The 25638-nt window shown below is 33.1% G+C and overlaps 1 protein-coding gene across 2 annotated transcripts in view; it reads right to left on the reverse strand.

The window, feature by feature from the left end:
• The window catches only part of rbfox3b (RNA binding fox-1 homolog 3b), a 314331-nt gene that overhangs the window by 286008 nt on the left and 2685 nt on the right, over positions 1-25638 (reverse strand). Inside the window, exon 2 of one of the 2 annotated variants that reach the window (XM_051106644.1) lies at positions 10297-10383. The gene's annotated coding sequence lies outside the window, so the exon portion shown is untranslated. Of the gene's footprint in view, positions 1-10296; positions 10384-25638 lie in introns of those variants that run through there. The other variant, XM_051106639.1, reaches the window with a different exon arrangement.

The raw sequence follows: 25638 nt of genomic DNA on the forward strand, positions 1-25638 counted from the left end.
CAATTAGTACAAACTGCAAAACCTAGTTGATAACCTGCAAAAGCGTGTCACTTGCTCAAAATGGATAGCTCATTCCTCAAAAGCAAGTATTCATGTCAATGAAAGTGTCAGTGTCATCAAGATGAAAAGTCCTGACACCATTGTTTATGAACAAGATAGTCAAATGGCTTTGTCATGTTTTCATTATGACAGTTTACTCTGTAAATTTTTTCCTATGCAAAAAAGTCAGATTTTGGTGAAACTTCCTGAAAATGCTCAAGACAGCACTATATACTATTTGCACAGCCATTTGAAAACTACAGTAAAGCTAGACATTACTGTATTTAGTGAGGTATCTGAGTACAAGACACTGAATATGTATGTTTCACATTTTTACTGCATATGCTCTTTGCAATTCTAATTTATTCAAAGCATTGTGCAAACGAATAAATACACCCTTATTTACAACAAACATAAACTACCTTTGGGTAGAGCTGTGCACAATTGTAAACAATATTGCAGTACATATTGGAACTGAACCTACAACATACATAGGTCTGTAAATCATTCATGCACATTTGCAGAAATTGTTCAATTTAGAAGACATTTTCAGGAAAAAAAAGATTTAAAATTTTTTATAAAATTTGCTTGACAGATTTTGACAACTAGTTCAACATTTTTGTATGTAATGACTCAAGCAATGAAATGAGGACTATTAGTTTTATATGGAATGACTATTCAGCATTCACAAGTTTAGTTAATTTTGACTGACATGACATAAGCATATGATAATGTTATAAAACAGCAGAGAGTTGTATGAAAGCAATTGATGCATGTCCAAAAGCATTTGCAATTTGTTGGAAGGAATGAGAAACTGCTACTATGATGTGCACAAATGACTAAATGTTGTGGAGGTTGAAGTAAATGTTGTGCAAATGTAAATAGTGTTGTGAGAAATGCACCAAAGCGACTGAGAAAAACTGTAAACAGACGATCAATCAATCACCAACAAACCAGATATAAACCAATTAAATGACCGATCAACCAATCAGTTAGACCACCCATCAAACACCAACTTACCATCCATTCATTTATTAACAACAAATCAATCAATCAACCAACCAAACAATAAATTAATGTATGGACTAAACACATATTATTATTATTATTATTATACTAAATTTATAATACTGCCATTAAAAATTAATAAAAATAAATAATTAACATTCATTCATTAAAAAGAAAAAAAACATTGTATTTCAATATTCATAAACAAAATATCTGTATTAAATAATGAATAAATAAATGAACACAAATACTGATTATATTAAATTTCAAATTATTATTACATCATATTGTATTACAAAACAAATACTAATAATATACTATACTATAATACTATTAAATCAACCATAAAATAAATAAACTAACTAATAATATTAATAATAATAATAATAATAATATTTACTGTAATAACAGCTGTAATTCTAATACTGCTATTAATTTCCATTAAATGTTACAATTATTATAAAATAATTAATATTATTATCAAAATTATTAATATCACTACTGATATTAATTGTTATTGTATTAATGCTAACAGTGCTATTCACAATGAACTATTAATATATAAAATAACATTTAAATAAATGTTTATATTTTATTACATTTAATACAATAAAATACAATAAAATCTATTAAAATTAATTTATGTAATGTTTAATACATGTAATAAAATATCAATGCTACTGCATTAATAGTAATATTAATATTAATAATAATATTACAATAACAATATTAATAAAATAATATTAAAATAAACTAAAAAGTGCATAATATTAACAGCAATGAAAAAAATATTGAATAATAATCAATATTAACATCAATATCACAACTGTTATTAATTGTTATTGTATTAATGCTAACATTTCTATTAATATTGATAAAGTATTAAAATATTAAAAACATTTAAATAAATGTAATACAATTTAATAAATTCTATTAAGATTGCATGGACATTAATATGAATAGCAATATGAAAATGAAACTAATTTAATTATATTAATAGCAATTAAATGATATTAATAACAATGAAAAAAATAATATTGAAAGCTATATCACAATTGTTATTGTATTAAAACTAATACTGCTGTTAATATTAATAGAATAATAATAAAAAATAAAGAGTGGATGAATATTGATATTAATACCAATATTAAAATGGATATAAGCTGACTATATTAATAGCAATTAAATTATATTAATATGAATATCACAATTGTTATTGTTACTATATTAATACTAATATTGCTATTCATATTAATAAAATAATATTACTACAAAATAAAGAATGAACGAAGATTAATACTACTATTAATAGCAATATAAATGTTGACATTGATCATTTTGTAATAATATGAATATTTATACTAACATAACAATTAAAATAAAATTAATATAGCTACTACTGAATTAAAGAATACTAATATCAACATTAATATTAATGTTAATGTTGTTGCTAAGTTGGTCACACTTTACAATAAGCATTTTTAATCTTAGTTCATGTAATTTCAGCATTTGCTAATGCATTATTAAAATCTAAATTTGTGTTTTTTCTTAACATTACTTAATGCACTATGAACCAACATTAACAAACAATGAACGACTATATTTTTATTAACTAACATTAACAAAGATGAACAAATAGTGCAATAAATGTTCATTGTTCGTTCGTGTTAGTTAATCCATTACCAAATGACGCCTTATTGTAAAGTGTTACCAAACATTTCTGAATTTCTTCATGAGATGCACTAAGTTGACGGTGTAAAGTGTGTAGTTGAGTTTTTCCAGCTGCGAGCATGTAAACACATGGCGATGGAGCTGCTAATGAAGGCAGAAGGCTGTATCTGTTTCTCCAGTCAGTAATAACGGCGCGTGTCGGAGGGGAATGTAATGATGGCGTGTCTGTGTTTTTAAAGCGCTGCTGTCAGAAGGAGGCACTGATCTCATTTCCTGCGGCGTCGTGATGAGCGCATTCGCTGACAGGTGAGACGCATTAAAACACTCTCTCTCCTGCTTTTATCTCTTGAGAAAACTCTGATTCCTATAAACATTTATGAATTTAATAACTTGACAATTATTCTGCGTCGAATGGGAATCGACAGATACCTTGATCCAGTTATTAATATGCCAGAGAGGGAACGCAATGTGATGCTAACAGCTACCGTAGCAGACGTTTGGACAAAACTTTCTTTAACTAACAAATATAAAACTAGAGACAGTAAACTGACCAATCAGAATCAAGTATGTCAGACAGTCATACAATAAAACATCAATCTTTTGGCATGTTTCCACACAGATAAATTAACACCATTTTCACCATTTTGGTGCTTATTATTCTAAAGTTTTCTTTATTATGTTTTGTCAAAATGTAATAATTTCCACTAACTCTCTCCTCCTGATGTGACCAAGGCCACATGGGCGGGGCAAACAACATTAACCAATACTAATGCATTATTTTTAATGATTCAGTCTAATTCAGACAGACAAAAATCAAGTTCACCATACATTACTTGATTCATATCATAACGAATCACAAGCTATTTTGAGTTTACAGTTAAGACAAACTATGTGAATGAACACAGTATTAATAAAATACTGATTAAATTAAATATTTGGTTTATAATTTTAATCATTCAAAATTCAAATAATAAAAAAAAATAAATACAGTTGTTAAGCCTTCTGCTTCATTAAGTAAAGGAAGTAACATAAATAAATAAATGCCGATTAAATAAAGTGATTAAATAAAATATTTGATTTATAATTTCAATCATTTAAAATGTAAATAAAAAATTAAAATACTTAACTAAAGTGAAGGAACATGAATGAATGAATGAATGAATGAATAAACTTTAAGAATAAAATTAATAAAATACTGATTAAATTAAATATTTTGTTTATAATTTCAATCAATCAAAATTTAAATAAATAAAATAAATAAATACTGATTAAATTAAGTGACTAAATTAAATATTTGATTTGTAATTTCAATCTTTTAAAATTAAAAAAAAAAAAAAAAAACTTGTTAAAACAGCCTGCTCTTTCAATCATTTAAAAAATAAATAAATAAATAAATACACTTTGCTGCTGCATTAACTAAAGTGACAAAAATAAATAAATAAATTGTATTTAATTACAAAATACTGTGATTTAAATGTTCAAATTAAATGTTTGATTTAGAATTTAAATCATGTAAAATGTAAATAAAATAAAATAAAATAAAATAAAATAAAACATTAAATAACCTAAAATAAAATAATAAAATTAAATTAAATTAAACTTACACTTGTTAAAACAGTCTGTTACTTTATTAACTAAAGTAAAGGAAGTAATAAATGCAAAAATATTGATTAAATTAAGTGATCAAATTAAATATTTGATTTATAATAATTTCAAATCATTTAAAATAAAATAAAAAATGGAAATACACTTGTTAAAACAGCTTGCTGCTGCATTAGTGATGGAACATAGATAAATAAATAAATAAATAAATACATTTTATTTAATTACATAATACTGTGAATTGTATGAAGTGATCAAATTAAATGTTTGATTTATAATTTAAATCATTTAAATTTTAAATATAAAATAAAATATAGTAACATAATTAATTAAATAAATAAATAAATAAATACATATTAAATTAAGTATTTACAGTTTAAATAATGTGCCACTTAAACAAAATTAAATTACACTTAAGACAACTTGCTGCTTAATTAACTGAAGTAAAGGAAATAACATACATGAATGAATTTAATTACTTAAAATGTAAATAATTTAATTTATAATTTAAATAAAATTAAATAAAAAATACTGATTATAATAAATATATGGCATTAAATATACACATTGTAATGATAAATCTAAAGGACTGTAATTCAGATCTTCAAATAGAGAATGAAGAACTAAGAGTCCTAAACATGATATTAAATTATTTTGTTTTCAAACCCTTCCATAAGCGTGACATCAACAGAACCATCAGTAAATTCTTCTTTTCCCATAATCCCCTGCTTCACTGTACAGTCTCTGAGTAAAGTGGCCTGATAGAACCATAGCGGTGCATTTACATTGAATGCTGCTCAGGTTCATCTAATAATCAATTACACTATGTGTGTGTGTGTTTCTACAGCTTTATAAACTGTGAAGGAAACATTCAGTCCAACAGAAAGGCCGCCTCAACCCTCTGTGATGGAAAACTTTAATATACCTACTATAGGACTAATTTCATTTCACCTGATATTTCCATAAGCAGCCCGACCACCTGCATGAGAGACGGAGAAATCATGAACTTGATGGATCTCATCTCCTCTCTTGTCTCGCTTTATCTCTCCTTCTCCTTATATCAAACACAAAACTAAGTCTTCTGTCATTTTCTATGGCTGAGCTGTAGGAAACAGTCATTAAGCTTCACCTCAATGAGACGTTCAGATGATTCCTGCTGATGATCGGTCTAAAAATAAACTCGTTAAAGGTCAAACCTTTGCGTTTCATCACTGTATGTTTTAAACGGCGCATAATCGTTGAACGATTGAATGTTTTCTCTCATAACGTCTTGTTTCTGATGTCTGTTTCTCTGTGAATTTCTCATGCCGTTGAAGCAGATGGTGTGTAAAGCAGCACGGAGCACTTTAATACACTACAACTATCCTCCAGAGATGCGGCAATCTGTCTGAGAGACAAACACAGAGACTGACGGATGGAGCGTCTCACAGGCTCAGCGAACAGACGCTTCACATTTCTGAAACACGAGCTCCGGCGGCGAACAGGTCAGCAGATATTCAGCAAACTCACGGCTTTCACCAGACAGAGATAAAAGTGAAGCGGAAAATCACTTCATCATACCCTGAGCTTCAGGAGTTTGCTAGAGATGAAGCACCGAAACAGCTGGACAAATCACGAATTAGAGCTCAGGTGTTTCTCCCGAATGGCAACAGGATAAAATAGGGGACAACTGGAAATTGAAATCTCGATACAAATTCATATATTTCTCATCAAAATCTCTCAAGATCAAACAACCTTGGCTGTGATCTATATTTTCTTTTTTATTTTTCCCAACAGATTTTAGGAGAAACATCTGAGCTGATACTGAGACATAACGGAGCAATAAAATGTTCCTCTGATCACTGTTTTGCAACAATCTTCAGTAAATTTCTCCTAGATTTCAGTGAGATTAAATTGAGACTTCAGCAAACCTCTCTTGCTTCTCAGATGTTTCTGCAGACAAAAAGACTCCAGTAATCTTACATTTCCTCTAGAGTTTCAAAAGAGATCTTAAATTGTACTCAGATTTGCCAAGAAACCACTCTAGAGCTTTACGAGAGATCTTAACAATGTCTCAGACTCAGCTCAAATTTGCCAAGATGCCAATATCAGTCATCTAAATTTTATTTTGCCCCAGAGATTTTAGGAGAAACATCTGAGCTGATACTGAAACAGAACTGAGTGATAAAATGTTCCTCTGGTCACTGTTTTGCAACGTAATCTCCAGTAACTTTCTCCTAGATTTCAGTGAGATTAAATTGAGACTTCAGCAAACCTCACTTGCTTCTCAGATGTTTCTCCAGACAAAAAGACTCCAGTAATCTTACATTTCCTCTAGAGTTTCAAAAGAGGTCTCAAACTGAGCTTAGATTTGCCAAGAAACTACTCTAGAGCTTATGAAGAGATCTCAACAATGTCTCAGACTCGGCTCAGCTTTGCCAAGATACCAAAGTCAGTCATCCAAATTTTATTTTGCCCCAAAGATTTTAGGAGAAACATCTGAGCTGATACTGAGACAGAACCGAGCGATAAAATGTTCCTCTGGTCTCTGTTTTGCAACGTAATCTCTAGAAAGTTTCTCCTAGATTTCAGTGAGATTAAATTGAGACTTCTGCAAAAGTCTCTTGCTTCTCTGATGTTTCTCCAGACAAAAAGACTCCAGTAATCTCACATTTCTCCTCTAGAGTTTCAAAAGAGATCTTAAATTGTACTCAGATTTGCCAAGAATCCACTCTAGAGCTTTAGAAGAGATATCAACAGTGTCTCAGACTCGGCTCAGATTTTTCAAGATACCAATGTCAGTCATCAAAATTTTATTTCGCCCCAGAGATTTTAGGAGAAACATCTGAGCCGATACTGAGACACAACTGAGTGCTAAAATGTTCCTCTGGTCTCTGTTTTGCGACGTAATCTCTAGAAAGTTTCTCCTAGATTTCAGTGAGATTAAATTGAGACTTCTGCAAAAGTCTCTTGCCTCTCAGATGTTTCTCCAGACAAAAAGACTGCAGTAATCTCATATTTCTCCTCTAGATTTTCAAAAGAAATCTTAAATTGTACTCAGATTTGCCAAGAATCCACTCTAGAGCTTTAGAAGAGATCTCAACAGTGTCTCAGACTCGGCTCAGATTTTCCAAGATACCAATGTCAGTCATCAAATTTTTCTGGCTCAACTGTTTCTCCTAGACGTCAGTGAGTTTACACTGAGGCTTTAGCAGAAGTTTCTTGTTTCTCAGATGTTTCTCCAGACAAAAAGGCTCCAGTAATCTCACATGTGTCTACTCTTGAGTTTCAAAAGAAATCTCAACAATGTCTCAAGATTTGCCAAGCTTCCAAAGTCAGTCATCAAAATATTCTTTTTCCGAACAGATTGTAAGAGAAATATCTGAGCTAAAACTGAGACATAAATGAGCAATGAAATGTTCTTATGACCACTGTCTCAGATGACAGTAAAGTTTCATCTCAACAATGTGTCAAACTATGATCTTCTCCCATTGTTTCTCTTACATTTCAGTGAGATTAAATGGAGACATTTGCTGAAGTCACCTGCTTCTCTGACGTTTCTCCAGACAAAAAGACTCAAAAAGACAGTAATCCCACGTGTCTCCTCTAAAGTTTCAAGAGGTCTCAATAATGTCTCAAATTGTGCTCAGATTTGCCAAGATACAAAAAGAGAAGATACTGAGACATAAATGAGCAACAAAACATTCCTCTGATCACTGTCTTGCAACATAAGATCCAGAAACACTGAAACTGGACAGAAAAAAAACAAACAAACAAAAAAAAAAACACAAATTTGATCCCTAACGTCTCAAATGTTTCTCCTGGATTTTGGTGAGATTAAATTGGGACTGAAGCAAAAGCCTTTCACTTCTCAGATGTTTCTCCAGACAAAAAGACTCCAGTAATCTCACATGTGTCTCCTCTATAATTTCAAAAGAGATCTCAACAATGTCTCAAATTGTGCTCAGATTTGCGAAGATACCGAAGTCAAACATCAAAGTTTTCTTTTTCACCAACACATTTTAGGAGGAATATCTGAAAAGATATTGAGACATAACTGAGCAATAAAACATTCCTCAGATCACTGTCTAGCAACATGATCTCCAGAAATACTCAAACCGAAAAGAAAAATAACAAATGAGATCTCTTTAATGTCTCAGTTGTTTCTCCTACATTTTAAAGAGATTAAATGGAGACATTTGCTGAAGTCACCTGCTTCTCTGATGTTTCTCCTGAGAAAAATATTCTAGTAATCTACTAGAGACTTATCTAGTAATCTAAATTGAGATTTAAGCACAAGCCTTCTGCTTCTCAGATGTTTCTTCTGATGAAAAGGCTTCAGTAATCTCACATCTGTCTCCTCTAGAGTTTCAGAAGAGATCTCGACAATGTCTTAAACCGTGCTCAAACTTTCAAAACACCAAAGTCTGAAGTCTCAATGTGAACTCAAACATTTCTCATTAAATTCTGGCTGTTATCTACATTTTCTTTCTCCGAACAGATATTAGGAGATACATCTTAGAGGATACTGACACGCAACTGAGAACTGAGAAATAACACATTCCTCTGATCACTGATTTCTCAGCATAAGATCAAGAAAAACTCAAACTCAAAAGAAAAAATTTGATCTCTTTAATATCTCATTCGTTTCACCTAAATTTCAGCAAGACTCCATGGAGACTTTTGTCGAAGTCTTCTGCATTTCTGACATTTCTCTTGAGAAAAAGACTCCAGAAATCTCACTTGTCTCGTCTAGAGTTTCAAAAGAGATCTCAACAATGTCTTAAACTGTGCTCAGATTTGCCAGTATACCAAAGTCTGCAAAAGTTAGAAAGCTCAATATGAACGCAAACATTTCTCACCAAACTCTCCTCAGATGAAATAATCTGGCTGCCATCCACACTTTTTCCCATCAGGTTTTGGGAGAAACATCTGAGATCATACAGAGACATAACTGAGAAACAAATCATTCCTCTGATCACTGACTTCTCAGCAAAAGATCCAGAAACACTCAAAATCGAAGGAAAATCAAATGTTTCTTCTAGACTTCAGTGAGATTAAATTAAGACTTCTTTCAGTAATCTCACGTTTCATCTAAAGTTTTAATGACGTCTGAAAGTCTCAAACTGTGATTTACTCAGATTTATAGTTGTTTCTCCTACATTTCAATGAGATGAAATGGAGACATTTGTTGAATCTCCTGCTTCTCTAATGATTTTCTTGAAAAAGAGACCCAATAATCTCACATTTCTTGTCTAGAGTTTCAGCAGAGATCTCAACAATGTCTCAAACTGTGCTCAGATTTGTCAAGATACCAAAATCTGGGATCAAAAGTCAGAAATATAATTCAATTATCTCACATCTCAGTTCTCAAGATCAAACAACCTGAGCTGACATAATTTAAATGAGAAACATCTGAGAAATACTGAGACATAACAGAGAACTCCACTACATTAAGTGTCCTGAACAATAACACAATCTGATTCGTGATCTCTCTGTATAAAATCTAGAAATACTCAAAACTGGAAAGAAAAAAAAAAAAAAAAAAATATATATATATATATATATATATATATATCTTTAAAGTCTCAATTGTTTCCCCTTGATTCATTGAGATCTTCCCGTTTCTCAGATGTTTGTACTGTAATCTCACATACTGTATGTAAAGCTTTAGAAGAGCTGTCAAACCATGACAAAATGCTGCCATCAAAAGTCAGAGGTCTCAATATGAACTCAAACATTTTTCATCAAATAATCCAAGTTGCTCTCCACATTAATTTTACAGCTCTTAACACTTACTGGATGACAACTCCTGACTCATTTGAGTGTTTTTTATTCCTCCAAACTGAGCTTTGAAAGAGAAACCTTTGAGCAATAACGTTTTCCTCTCAGAATAAGCTCCACAAACACTTCAACAAAAATCTAACAGCGTTCAGATTCAGCCAGCGGTCAGCACGTGTACGTGTGTTTGTGTGATGAAGAGCTTCCTGTACTCACAGTTTGTGTGCGAGGGGTGTAATCTCCTCAGCGAAGTCGTCCACAGGGTATCTCCCTCCTCTTCTTCCTCTGATGAAGAGCTGCAGCCTGGAAACAGGGACAGCACGGGAATGAGAAAGCGTGTGTGGGAAAATGAGAGAAAAGGAGGAGAGACACACAAAGAGAGAGAGAGAGAGAGAGAGAGAATGATTGGTCTGTCGCTCCATGAGAGGGAGCGTGTGTGTAGATGGAGAGAAAGATGATCTCACGTCAAACAGATCAGTGAATGTTAGTGTTGGTGTTTGAGGCGATGCAGTCACACATTATGAAACAAATAGTTCTGGCTCCGAAATCTACAGAAAAAGATTCCATACACACACTATCTTTAAAAAGTTTAGGTTTTTGACAGAAGTCTATTCTGTCTATTCTTCTTTTTACCAATGCTGCATTTATTTGATAAAAAATACAGTAAAATTTAGAATAATTGTTTTCTATGTGAATATATTTTAAAATGTCATTTATTCCTGTGATCAAAGCCGAATTTTCAGCAGCCATTATTCCAGTTCAGTTGAACCAAACACAACCAGGCTCATGTCTTTGAATTATATTGTTATTCATACACTATTATAAAATGTATTCATATTTTAAATTAGCCATTTTTAATGTTTTTTTTTTTTTTATTATTATTATTATTTAATTATAGTTTTAGGTTTTATGGTATAGGTTGTTTTTTTTGTTTGTTTGTTTGTTTGTTTTTTCCTTGTAATGTTAATTCAATTTTAGGTTTTTGTTTTAGTTTACTTTGTTTTGGTTATTTCATTACTTAAACAAAAATGAGAAATAAAATGAAATCAAATGAAAATAAAATATGTTTTTTTTTTATATTTTGCTTTAGTTAATTTTTTTATTTCAATTGATGAAAATGTTTGTTTTTTATGAATAAAAATGGTTTTAGTTTAAATTTCATACATTCTTCAAAAGTTAATTTTTAAAATGTTTTTAAAGAAGTCTCTTCTGCTTTCCAAAATTGCAGCTATTTTATCAAAAATACAGTAAAATCAGTAACATTGTGAAATATTATTACAGTTTAAAACAGCTGTTTTCTATGTGAATATATTTTTTAATTTAATTTATTCCTGTGATGTAAAGCTGAAATTTCAATTATCCCAATTCATTTACTCTGAACCAAACACAACCAGGCTCATGTCTTTGAATTATTGTTATTGTTATGTGATTTGAATTACTATGTGTTATTCATAAACTATTATCAAATTTATTGATCATTTGAATTAGGCGTTTTTTACTTAGGTTTTAGTTTTAGTTTACTTTGTTTTAGTTGTTTCAGTACTTTTACTTAAACAAAAATGAGAAATAAAATGAAATCAAATGAAAATATATATGTATTTTTTTGTATTTTATTTCAGTTTTTTTTTTTTAATTAATGAAAAATATGTTTGCGTTTTTAAATAATGAAAATGTTTTTAGTTTAAAAAAAGTTTTCAAAAGTTGATTTTTGAAATTATTTTTTAAAAGAAGTCTCTTCTGCTTTCCAAAATTGCAGTTATTTTATCAAAAATACAGTAAACAGTAATATTGTTAAATATTTTTACAATTATTCATAAACTATTATAAAATTTATTAATATTATTATTATTATTATTATTATTTAATTACAGTTAAAGTTGTAGTAATTTTGTCTTTTTTTGTATTTTTAATAAAATTTTAAATTTTTGTTTATTTTGTTTTAGTTATTTCAGTACTTTTACTTTAACAAAAATGAAATCAAATGAAAATAAAATGTTTTTTTATATTTTATTTCAGTTTCAATTCATGAAATTGATGTTTGTGTTAAACACAAACAGTTTTAGTTTAAGTTTTCAAAAGTTTTTCAAGAGTTGATTTTTGATGTTTAAAATGTTTTTAAAGAAGTCTCGTCTGCTCTCCAAGACTGCAGTAATTTTATAAAAAAAATACAGTAAAATTGTGAAATATTATTACAATTTAAAATAGCTGTTTTCTATGTATATATATATATATATATATATATATATATATATATATATATATAATGTAATTTATTTCTGTGATAACAAAGCTGAATTGTCAGTATCTTTACTTCAGTCTTCAGTCTCACATGATCTGTCAGAAATCATTTTAATATGCTGATTTATTGATTAATTCATTCATTCAGTTTTGATCAACTTAATGCATCCTTGGTAAATAAGACTATTAATTTCTGAACATTTGATCTTCTAGCATTTAGAAATCACCCATTTTATCATCCAGCAGATGAAAAAAATCATGCATCTGATCACCTCGTAAAGCAACAGCACAGAGAGAAAGAGAAAAAAAGACAATCAAAGAGAGATAAACCAGCACGCAAGAGGACGTGAGATTCCCGATCGCACACACACAGCCGCGTTATCATCTTAAACGGCTCCAAATTCAATTAAAAAGAGGAATTGCCAATTAGAGGTGTGTTATGATCCGAGAACAATGAAGTAACCCGTGATTCATTGGCTGGAGCTTCTGGAGGGACCCATCCATTCACACACACACACCTGCACAAACATATGCATGTCTGCAAACACACACACTTGGCATTCACCTCTTTCTCAGCCAAGACCGCCAGCCTGCGGCAAGAACACAGCGAGAAAACACTCACACACATGATAGTAAACCAGACGGAAATAAACCCAGACAGACTCGTCAGTCGATTCTGATCTGTGAAATAAACACGTGGATATTTGGCTCAGCGTTTTATCTGAACCATTCCACCGCTCTGTTCAGCCTTATTAAATTACCCACAACTAATCTGCGCAATAAACGAGAGGACCGATGACAGATTGAACATTATTGATAAGGCAAAAGCGAGTTTATGCTGTGACCCAGATGTCAACACGCAGATCTCAATGTTTGTCTTCATAATGAGCACAAAAGAAGATGCTTTTGAAGAATTTTGGGATTGAAACTACTTTGGACCCCATTGACTTCCACTGTATGGACAAGAGACGCTGGGACATTTCTCAAAATATCTTTTTTTCTGTTGCACAGAAAAAATCCTGGATTGCAGCAGTGTTGTTTTTTAAGGTCAACATGAAATGGAAATATTCTAATAAAATGGCTTTTTAAATGAGAAAGACAGGAAAATGAACAATAGCAAGGCAAGGCAATTTAAGTTTATAGCACATTTCATACACAATGGTAATTCAAAGTGCTTTGCATAAAAGGAATTAAAATAATTATTTTTAAAAAAATCACAACGATAAAAAAAGAATTTAAAGTATTTAAATTATTTAAAAATTGATTTTAAATGAATACAAAATGGGACCCTAAACAATGCAAATATAATAAAAATAACAGGTATATAATAAATATAATAAAATATATAAATACAATAAAAAAAAGAATTGTCAATTTTGATTTCATTGTGACTTAACTAAAACAAAAACTATTAAAAAATATTTTTGTTAATTTAAATAATGCTAAAATGAATGAATGATTGAATGAATACTTGCAAAAACAAAAAATGAAAATCAGAAAATACATTACTAAAGTACCAAATTTTACTAAAACTAAAATAAAAATTAAAAAATAAATAGAAATATTTACTTGAATTTTTTTTAATCATTTAAAAAAAAAAATCATAAAAATGGTGAAATCACAATAAAAAAAAACAAAACTTAAGTTAAAATTATATATATATTTTATTTAAAACTACTATCTAAAATAATTTGAAAACATTTTTTATCTAGAAATATTAGAAAAAAAACAAACTTCAAAGACTTGGCAAATAACTGAAAATAACTTGAAATACGAAGTGTTCTAAAACTGAAAGAAATATAAATTTGAGCTAAATAAAATATTTAAAAAAATAATAAAATGTCAATCACATCTCAAAATTACTGAAACTTTAAAACTTTACTTAAACTATTAATTAAAATTGCAATTCAAATTAAAAACTGAGAGAATAATGAGGCTAGTTGTGTTTGAGTTTGGTTGAGAGTGATGGAAGTGGATTCAGGCTGGCTTGAATTGCTTGTGGCTGGTTTAGGTTGGTTCAGGCTGGGTTAAGTTGGTCGAGCCTGACGTGTCGTAGAGTGACATGGGAAGCAATTACTGACGAGACTCTGGCGAGGCCTCAGGCAGGAAGCTGTGAACCTGTCGACTGACTCGCTCACTGAGGAGCACTGGATGTGCCCTGCAGCTAACGCTTGTCTGTCTGTCTCACACACACACACACACAGGGTTCTTCTGCAGTTCAGCCCATCATTCTCATGTTTCTTGACTTCATAAAGTGCTCAACTCAAAACTACAGCTACAAAATTACTCCAGACTCCCTCTCAAAAGATGCAAGGTTGTTTGTATCTGGTTATTTACCATGTTAATTGCATTAATCACTGAATTTACACTCAGAAACTGCTAGTGAATTTTACAATCTCAAAGAAACAGCAAATTTCAACAAATTAAATTAAACATTAATTTTTAAGTACATAAACTGAAATGGTGTTTTCTTATAAAACTGGGGAAAATATAAAATAAAAGCTTATTAAAAATAAAATAACAAACTATTTAGTTTATAGTAATATTTATTTAAAATAATTTGCAAAATATTAAAATAAAAATATTTAAAAATTTTATTTAGAAATATTAGAAGAAAAATCATAAACTTAAAAAAACTAACTGAAAAAAAATGTTGAAATGCGGAATTCTCAAACTGAAATAAATATAAATTAAAGCTAAATAAAAAAATACATATATAAATTGAACTAAACATGAAATTTTTAAATAGAAAAACTGAAATACTGCTCTCTTATGATCTTAAAATAATAATAAAATCATGAATTTATTATTTACAACTTTATAATATAGTAAATGGCGGCAAAAACAAAAGTGTTGCATTTATAATTTTGGTCAGTGTATATATACGATAGTATATTAATGATACTGTTGTTATTAAAGTATATAAAAAATATACAACAAATATGAGGATGAGGGACCTGTACTGTAAGATTTTCTCATGAATATCTATACTAAAAGATACTAAAGATCAACTCTCCACTGTTAGTTCAGTATCATTTGATTATGTTTAGTTTTCATTTGAATTTCACTTAAAGTTTTAGTAATTCTTTTTGTGTTTTTGACATTTTCATTAGTTATAATAAAAATATGTAGTTTTACTTTTTTTTTTTTTTTTTTTTTACTTTTAATTTCAGTTTTGGTTTTCGTTGGCTGCAGAAATGGAAAATGCTTATTGCAAACTCTCTTGCCTCCCTCATCTAGTCTCTGTCCATCTCGCGCTGAATTTGCGCTGGTGTTCTTGTGTTTCAGCGGCCGGTGAGAGGTGTAAAAGCCTGCGGTCCAGCGGTCCATCAGGGCACATTTCCCTCTTCAGATGTCTATTTCAAGAGTTAATGTCTGAGCACGAGCTGAGAGCTCTGATGGTCTGATCTGTCTGAATGTTTACAGCATTTTCTGTCAGTCTGCGGGGTTTAGATCTGTCTGTTGTAGTTTCCATCTGTCTGTGAAGATTAAATGTGTGCGCCTGCACATTCAGTTTTAACTGTCTGCACTTCTATTGAATTCCAAATGAATTCAACAAGACTTTATATCTGCAGAATCACATACAGTTAGGAAAACTGTCAATCTTATTAAAACATGATTTGTTTTATTAAGATTACTTATTCTACACATTTAAAATGCATTTATTTTAAATAATTTAAATTAATTAAAATGAATAATTACATTAATAACTGGTCAAAGTAAATTCTTAATTCACTTTATTTTGAAAGTATTATTCACTGGTGTCTTTTTTCTTTTTTTTTTGTTTCTGTTGCATTTCTAAAAGTATTTAATCACTGAAATTTGTAAAATCACTCTTTGAAATAATAAGTAAAATAATACTTTTTATCATTATGTAATAATTAAAAATAATATTTGCATTAAAAATTGATAACACTGAAATATTAATTTAATACAATTAAAATTATTGGTGTCTTTTATCCTATTTCTGTTGCATTAAAAAAAACTCAAAACCTGTCTAATAATAATAATAATAATAATAACCAATACTTGTATATAAAGTGACATTTAATTATTTTAAAAATAATACTTGTTTATACTTCGTAATTAAAATTAATAACTACATTAATAACTGTTCAAATTAAATTATTAATTCAATGTATTAAAATTAATTATGGATCATATATAACTATTGATTGTGTCTTTAATGCCATTCAAATTAGTAAAATCACTCTCCAACCTATTGGACGTGTGTAATAATTAAAGTTAAAAATAAAAATAAATAAAAAAGAAAGGAAAAAAAGAAAGAAAGAAAGATTATTATTATAAATGTATTTATTTTAAAAGTTATAATTAATTATATTACAGGCGGGTGAATTGACCCAAAAAAAAAAAAAAAGCTTTTTTTAAAAAAACATATTTATATTTTTTTACTTGTATTACGATAACTTGTACTCATAGACACATGAGAAATCTTACACCAATTATTCTTAATAACCCAAAAGTGTCTTGTAAACAACTTAAACATGGTTATTTTGCTAAGTAAAGGTCAAACTGGTTTAAACAAAACCTGACTGCACACATAAATTATTGCTCTGCACTTTGATTTCTTTTTGGGAAAAAAAGTGTCTGCTAAATGCATAAATGCAAATGTAAAATTGCTTTTGTTTTGTTGCACATGTAAACACACTCAGTGTAGCTCCAGCGGTGTCCCATCGGCCCGTGTTTTTGTGGATGTGACACTAAGTGATCACAGACACTAATTACAGACGCGTCCGTTAGGAAACAGACTCAAACGAGTGCTCTGTTTGTCAGATCTGCAGCCAGAGAGCACTGGATCTCTGTAACGACACCTCAGCCGCTCTCGTCTCTCATCTCAGTGACGGAGGGACAGAAACACAGCCAGACGCTCTTAAACACTCTGACAGCAGATATTAAACACACTAGAAGAGTCCTGTGCAGGTCCAGTCTGGACCTCAGTGTATTCTGGCCAAGAACCGCCCACTTGACCGTTTTAGAAAAAAAAAAGTAAATCTGAAATTAGACAAAACTCTAAGAACAAAGTGGAATATACAAGTTTGCTCAAGCATATCTCATTTTTTAATGCTAACTTTCTCAAACAAAAGTCAAATATGACTGATTTTCAAAGATCTGGTTCAACTTCATCAAATAACCATCTGTTGTTTCTACATCTAGCTGCCCATTTCCATTCATCTTAATGGCAGTTTCTCAGCTGGCGCATCTTTTATATTTTCTGATTTCATTTTCATTTTGGTTGAAGTTTTAGCTATTTGTACCTATTTTTAATTATTAAATAAATTAATATTAAGTATTTATTAATTATTATAAATTCATTATTATAAGTATTATTTAATATTATTAATTAATACAAAAAATAATTCAATGTAATTAATAAAATTATTGACCACATTTTATTTTAATATGATATGATATTGTTGATATATTTAAAATAATAATAATAATAATAATAATAATTATTATTATTATTATTATTATTATTATTATTTATGGCAACTAACTGAAATAAAATAATTTTTTTGTTCAGTTTTGTTTCAAATATTCAGATATTTATATTTTCTGATTTAATTTTAATTAAATGTTTAATTTAATATTATTTTTTATTTAAGTTTTAGTCATTTGTACATATTTTTAATTAATTAATTAATATTAAGTATTTGTTAATTAATTATTATAAGTATTATTTTATTTTAACAATTAATAAAATGGTTGACCTCTTATTATTGTTGTTACTATGTTATTATTATAATATATATATATATATATATATATATATATATATATATATATATATATATATATATATATATATATATATATATATATATATATATATATATTTTATAATATATAGATATGTTTTTATTTAGTTTATTCACTTATAGTTACTTTAGTACTTCAGCTTAAAGTAAACAAAAATGAAAAAAAAGCAACTACCTAAAATATAATAAGCTTAAGGTTTTTTTTTTTTTTTTAATATTCACTTTTATTTTATTTAAAGTAACAAAAAAAATACAAAAAAATATGGTTTTATGGTTTTTATGGCAACAAAATGGCTTTAAATTATTGCAAATAAAACTAAACCAGCTTTAAAAATAAGTAAAAACAAGTAGAAAACAAGATGTAAACTGACATATTTCTCATTCTTTTCCCTCAACAACGATAACAACTGTTATTTAATAACCAGGGTTTCCAAGGTCTTGAGGGAATATAAGGGAATCTTATATATGAGGGAGTTTTAAAAACTGTGATTTCTAGAAATTAATAAAATCTTCAGAAGTTACGAAGCAATGCAACAAGAATTGTACCATTGTAGAAGTGTACCATTTGAAAGGATACTGCCACAGTGATGGCTTTTGTACCTTTTTGTCTGAGAGGATCTGAGACTCTTGAAACGGCTGAGAATGAGAGACTAACAGAGAGACAGAGAGGGAACAGTGTGATCTCTGATAAAGACTGATCTGAGGTCAGACGTGTCGAGCGAGCAGGTTCAGACAGGAGCGAACAAGGTGAACAGGAGATAACAGATATCAGAGGACAGCAAATAAATGATCAACTGTTCTCACAGCCTCAGTGTGTGTGTGGCTGTGTTACAGGACATTTCTATTCAGCTCACCAAGGCTGCATTTATTTAGTTAAAATACAGGAAAATTCTGAAATATATTTACTATTTAAAATATCTATTTTCTGTGGGAGTATATTTTAAAATGTAATTTATTTCTGTGATCAAAGCTGAATTTTCAGCATCATTACTCCAGTCTTCAGTGTCACATGATACTTCAGAAATCATTCTAATATCCTGATTTGTTGCTCAAGAAACATTTATCTTTTATTTATTTATTTATTTTTAATAATTTAAATGTGAAGCAGCACAACTGTTTTCCACATTGTTAATAGTGAGATTTGTTTCTTGGGCAGCAAATCAGCATTTTAAAATGATTTCTGGAGGATCATATGACACTGAAAACTGGAGTAATGATGCTGAAAATTCAGGTTTGATCACAGGAATAAATTACATTTTAAAATATATTTACATAGAAAACAGTTATTTTAAATAGTAATAATATTTTACTATTTTTACTGCATTTCTGATCAAATAAAAGCAGCATAAGCGACTTGTTTATTATTTAATTCATCCAGACTTACATCAACTTAAATGTTCAGTTTTGGAAGATATGAGAAACTTCAAGCTGATTCGTTGTGCGTACAAATAATTAAAAAATTTAAAGAAACCATGACTGGGAAAAATAGCATTGTTATTGTTTAGCCAGGTTTAAACACGTTCAGCTGCAAAAAACACATCCTGATGGAAACACAAGTGTGTGACCTCACTGAAACTGATCTGAACCATAAAGCAGGAGAATCTGCAGACGCACACGCACACACGCGTCCAAATCCCCTCTGCCCTTCAGCGGATTGGGGTGAGGAACAGTCTCATCGTTTTATGAATTTTCATGACCAGCGAGCAGCGCGGCTCATTTGGGGCGTCTGTGATTGACAGACGCGGGACTAGAGCATATTGAGCTTGATTGCGGGCAGGAAAACCTTTCAGCGGATGAATATTCAACAGCACCTGTCGGAACGCCGCTCAAACAATACCTGGACGCTGAAGTTTCCGAACAGAGCCGAAGATTTTCCCTGCGAGCTGTGAGAGAGGCGGCAGTCATATCACGGAAATGATTTCAGCCCAAACCGAGCGCCGATTTCTCTCTGTTAGAAAAAATTTCTGGTGTAAAATCAGTTATGAGATATAAAGTTTAAATTGGCTTTAAGAGTTGAAATTTGAAAGTTGAAAAGATACTAATTCATAATAAAGAGTGAAAATCGATTTTACGGCATGAAAAGTAAATTAAGAGATAAGTCAAAATTGACATACTCATAATTATGAGATAAAAAGTCAAAAATGACTTTAAAAGTTGAAATAAAAAGTGTCAAATTTGACTTACTTGAAATTACGATATACTAAGTCATAATGAGTTGCAATTAACAATAAGGTCATAATTGAGATTTAAAAAAAAGTCAAAATTATGGCAAGTCACTTATTAGATAAAAAGTTGACACTGACTTAAAGGTGAAATAATGACATGCTTAGTGATAATTATGAGGGAAAAAAGTCACAATGACATAAAATCAAATTTGACTTTAAAAGTTCAAGTGGCATACTAATAAAGTTAAATCTGACTTTAAATTGAAATTATGACATACAAATCATAAATTAAGGTTAAAAAGTCAAAATTATGACGTCAGTTATGAGATAAAAAGTTGAAATTGATTTTAAAAGTTGAAATTATGACATACTAAGACATAATTATGACATAAAAAGTCAAATTTGACTTAAAAACTTGAAATTGTGACATACTAAGTCATGACGTAGTTAAATTTGACTTAAATTGAAATTACAAGTCATAACTGAGATTAAAAAGTCAAAATTACGACATAAAAAAAAGTCGAAATCACTTTAAATTGAAATTATGACATACTAAATCATAATTATGCATACTAAGTCATAAATAAAAGATTAAAAAGTTTAAATTAATTTTTGATAACTGACTTTGAAAGTTGCAATAATGACATACCAAGTCATAATTACAGAATAAAAATTTAACTTTGACTTAAAACCTTGAAATAATGACATACTAAGTCATAATTATGAGAAAAAAGTCACAATGATGACAAAAATCAAAACTGACTTTAAAAGTTAAAGTAACATACTAAGTCATAAAGAAGAGAATAAAAAGTTTAAATTATGACATAAGGAGTCAATTATGAGATAAAAAGTCGAAATTGACTTTAACAGTTGAAATTATAACATACTAAGTGATAATTATGAGATGAAGTCAAAATTATGGCATAAAACCCAATTATGAGATAAGTAAAAATCGACTTTAAAAGTTGAAATTATGACATACTAAGTCACAATTATGAGATAAAATGTCAAAATTAGGACATAATTATGATCATGAGACAAAAATATGACTTTAAAAGTATAAATTATTACAGCCTATCATAATTTAGATTTTTCAGCTCATAATTATTGTCTTATGTCACATTTTCAACTTTTAAAGTAATAATTTTACATTTTAATATCATCATTTGTCTTTATGTCATAATTTTGATTTAGCATGTCTGTCACGAGCCGCACCTCAGTGGCTCTCTCTGACCGTCACCAGCGGGAACCTTCGCCCGAGTTCTAATGTTCCTACCCGGACTCTTTTTACTCACGTACCTAGGACTGATCACCGCTCAGGTGTAGCTTGTTATCTCCCCTTTATAAACCAGCGGATCTAGCAGGGAGATCGCGAAGTCTTGTTTGCCCTGGCTACAATTCCGAGCGTTATTTCTGTCGTGTTTGATTTCTTGTTGACTACCTGGACTGTTTATTCTGTTACGTTTCCTGCCGCCAGCCCTGACCCTCTGCCCGTTTATCGACCTGAGCTTTTGCCTACCCTCCGTTGCACTGTTTGCTGTTTTCTTGACCACGCCTGCCTGTTTACGAATAAACTGCCTGCAAATGGATCCGACTGCCTCCGACTCTTCATCACAGAAGACTTCGCCAACACAGGATCCAGCGGCTGTTTTCCATCTCGCCAACGAGGTCTCAATGCAAGCGTCTGTGCTGGCTACACACCAACAACAGCTACAGAAACTGACTTCTCTCACGGAAGAGCTGGTACGTTCGATGCAGGCGCTTACCGCGTCCCCCGCGACACATACCCGGCCGGAAACCGCGGCCGCGGCCGCTCCGCTCACCCCCCTCCGCCATCACCAGCAATTAACACCCGATTATCACTTCCGGATAAGTACGACGGAGCTCCGGGAAAATGTAAGGGATTTCTTCTTCAGTGTTCCATTTATATCAACCAGCAGCCTCAATATTATACTACAGATGACAGTAAAGTCTCACTGGTTTGTTCACTGCTCACCGGGAGAGCTTTGGAGTGGGCTACGGCCATGTGGGAGGGCCGTCAGATGTCCTTCCCTTCGTATCAGTCTTTCCTTCATCAGTTTCGGGAGGTTTTTGATCACTCGGCTGGAGGAAAGGAGCCGGGTGAGGAACTGCTTCTCCTTAAACAGGGAACTTCTACTGCCGCAGATTATACTCTGACCTTCCGCACCTTAGCCGCCCAAACTGGCTGGGACCCCAAACCCCTCAAATTTATATACCGTCGCGGCTTGAATGAGGAGTTACAAGCGGAACTGGCTTGCAGGGACGAGGGAAAGTCCTTGGAGCAATTCATGGAGCTAGCCATCCGACTAGATAACCTCATTAGGTCTCGACGTGGGCGACGCTTCACACAGTTACCCCTCTCACTGCCCGTCCACCAGGAACAAGAGCCGATGCAGATTGGTCTCACACACCTTACTCAGGATGAGAGAGATAGACGACTTCGGAACCATCTCTGCCTGTATTGCGGTCAACCAGGACATCTTCGGGCCAACTGTCCCACTCGACCACCACGCTATGAGCCTCCACGGGTGAGTGTCACTCCAAGTCTTGAAACTTTTGAGATCAATGTAAATCTAGGTTTTGATGGTCGTGATATAAGCACTACTGCTCTTATTGACTCTGGTGCTGCTGGAAACTTCATTGATGAATCTTTTGCTAAAAGCTGTAATCTTCCTCTTGTTGCATGTGGGTCCCGTGTGGCGGTGGCAGCACTAGATGGCCGTCCCTTGGGCTCGGGGACAGTTCAAGCCATCACCGAGGAGCTAGAACTCCAAACCACCTCATTACACACTGAGAAACTACGTCTGTTCACGATTCACTCACCCAACCATCCCATAATCCTCGGCCTTCCGTGGCTAGAGAAACATAATCCTGTCATCTCCTGGACCAAGAAACACATCCTTCAGTGGTCCCCGGACTGTCAAGATCGGTGCCTCAAGAGGGTAACTCGTAACTGCCAACACATCCAGCAGGACAAACCTGAGGAACCACCCACAGATCCTTTGCCACCTCCTTATCACGACCTTCGGGAGGCCTTCAGTAAGGAGAAAGCCACCCAACTACCCCCTCACAGACCGTGCGATTGTGCCATCGAACTACTGCCAGGAACCATGCCCACCAGGGGGCGTGTGTTTCCCCTCTCCCAACCTGAGACCGAATCCATGAAACAGTACATTGAGAAAGAACTCGCCAAGGGCTTCATCCGACCCTCTACATCGCCGGCCTCAGCCGGATTCTTCTTCGTTAAAAAGAAGGACGGCAGCCTACGACCATGCATTGACTACCGCAGCTTAAACGATATAACTGTGAAATACCGCTACCCCCTGCCCTTAGTACCCTCTGCTCTGGAACAACTTCGCTCGGCCAAGTACTTCACTAAGTTAGACCTCCGGAGTGCGTACAACCTCATCAGGATAAAGGAGGGAGATGAATGGAAGACGGCTTTCTCCACCACAACCGGGCACTATGAGTACCTAGTCATGCCTTTTGGATTATCCAACAGTCCGTCCATCTTCCAAGCCTTCATCAATGAGGTCTTTAGGGACATGCTCCACCGTCACATCATTGTGTATATCGACGATATATTGATCTTCTCTGAGAACCTTGAAACCCACATCAACCATGTCAGATCCGTACTGCAACGTCTCATAGCCAATAAACTGTATGCCAAACTCCCCAAATGCGAGTTCCACCAGACCAAGATTTCCTTCTTAGGATACGTGATCAGCGCTGAGGGGGTGACCATGGACGACCACAAGGTGTCCTCTGTAGTGAACTGGCCCAAACCCCACACTGTCAAGGATTTGCAACGGTTCCTGGGCTTTGCAAATTTCTACAGGAGGTTCATCAGAAATTTCAGTCAGATCGCAGCATCATTAACCTCCATGACCCGGAAAGGACCTAAAATTCTCCATTGGACTCCTGAGAGTAATCAAGCCTTCCAAAACCTAAAGGAACGCTTTACTTCAGCCCCTATCCTTCGGCATCCAGACCCCGAGCGCGAATTCGTAGTGGAGGTCGACGCATCCAACTGCGGGGTAGGCGCCATCCTTTCGCAACGCCACAGTAGCCCACCGAAGTTATTCCCTTGTGCCTACTTCTCACGTAAGTTGACTCCCGCGGAGCGCAATTATGATGTTGGGGACCGTGAATTGCTAGCCCTGAAGGCGGCATTAGAGGAGTGGCGACACTGGTTGGAGGGAGCTAAGGAACCATTTCTGGTGCTCACCGACCACCGAAATCTAGAGTATATCCGCTCGGCCAAACGGCTGAACTCTCGACAGGCAAGATGGTCTCTTTTCTTTGCTAGATTTAACTTTAGAATAACCTATCGACCTGGCTCCAAGAATGGAAAGGCAGACGCGCTCTCACGCCTTTATGATACTCATCTCCAAGCTACCACACCTGAGTCCATCATACCATCCACTCTCATAGTCGCACCCATCCGCTGGGACATCATGACAGAAATCACTGAAGCCCAGGCCACGGACCCCGTTCCTGTCGAGTGCCCCCCTGATCGAGTATATGTACCCGAAACCCTTCGTCCTCGCCTGCTTCACTGGATTCATGACACCCCTAGCGCAGGGCACCCTGGAATTACCGCCACTCTCGAATTAACCGCCAATCGCTTTTGGTGGTCCACGCTCAATAAAGACGTCATACAATTCGTCAATCAATGCTCCACTTGCAACATCACCAAGACCTCGCACCAACGACCCGCAGGACTGTTACAACCTCTCCCCATCCCCCAGCGCCCCTGGTCTCACATCGCCATAGATTTCATAACAGATTTACCATCCTCCAACAACTACACCACCATCCTCACAGTCATCGACAGGTTCTCCAAGGCCTGTAGAGTCATTCCCCTGGTCAAACTACCCACAGCCTGGGAAACGGCAGAGGTTATGATGAATCAAGTGTTTCGTTTCTTTGGGATCCCTGACGACATTGTTTCTGACAGAGGACCGCAATTTACATCCCGAGTCTGGCAGGCCTTCTGTAAGCACTTGAATATCAATGTAAGCCTGACCTCTGGTTACCATCCTCAGTCCAACGGACAAGTAGAGAGGCTAAACCAGGAGCTAACTCGCTTCCTTCGGACCTATTGTCACCAAAACCAGCAGGATTGGAGTCAATACGTAATTTGGGCTGAGTACGCCCAGAACTCCCTCAGGAAGCCAGCCACGGGACTCACTCCGTTTCAATGTATCCTCGGCTATCAGCCCCCTCTATTCCCCTGGTCAGGAGAACCCACCAATTTACCAGCTGTGGATCATTGGCTCCACCGCAGCGAGGAAACATGGAACACGGCTCATGTGCACCTGCGACGAGCCGTCCGCCGAACCACCGAGCAG

This window comes from Labeo rohita, chromosome 3 (genome assembly GCF_022985175.1).
Source record: "Labeo rohita strain BAU-BD-2019 chromosome 3, IGBB_LRoh.1.0, whole genome shotgun sequence".
NCBI classification, from domain to species: domain Eukaryota; kingdom Metazoa; phylum Chordata; class Actinopteri; order Cypriniformes; family Cyprinidae; genus Labeo; species Labeo rohita.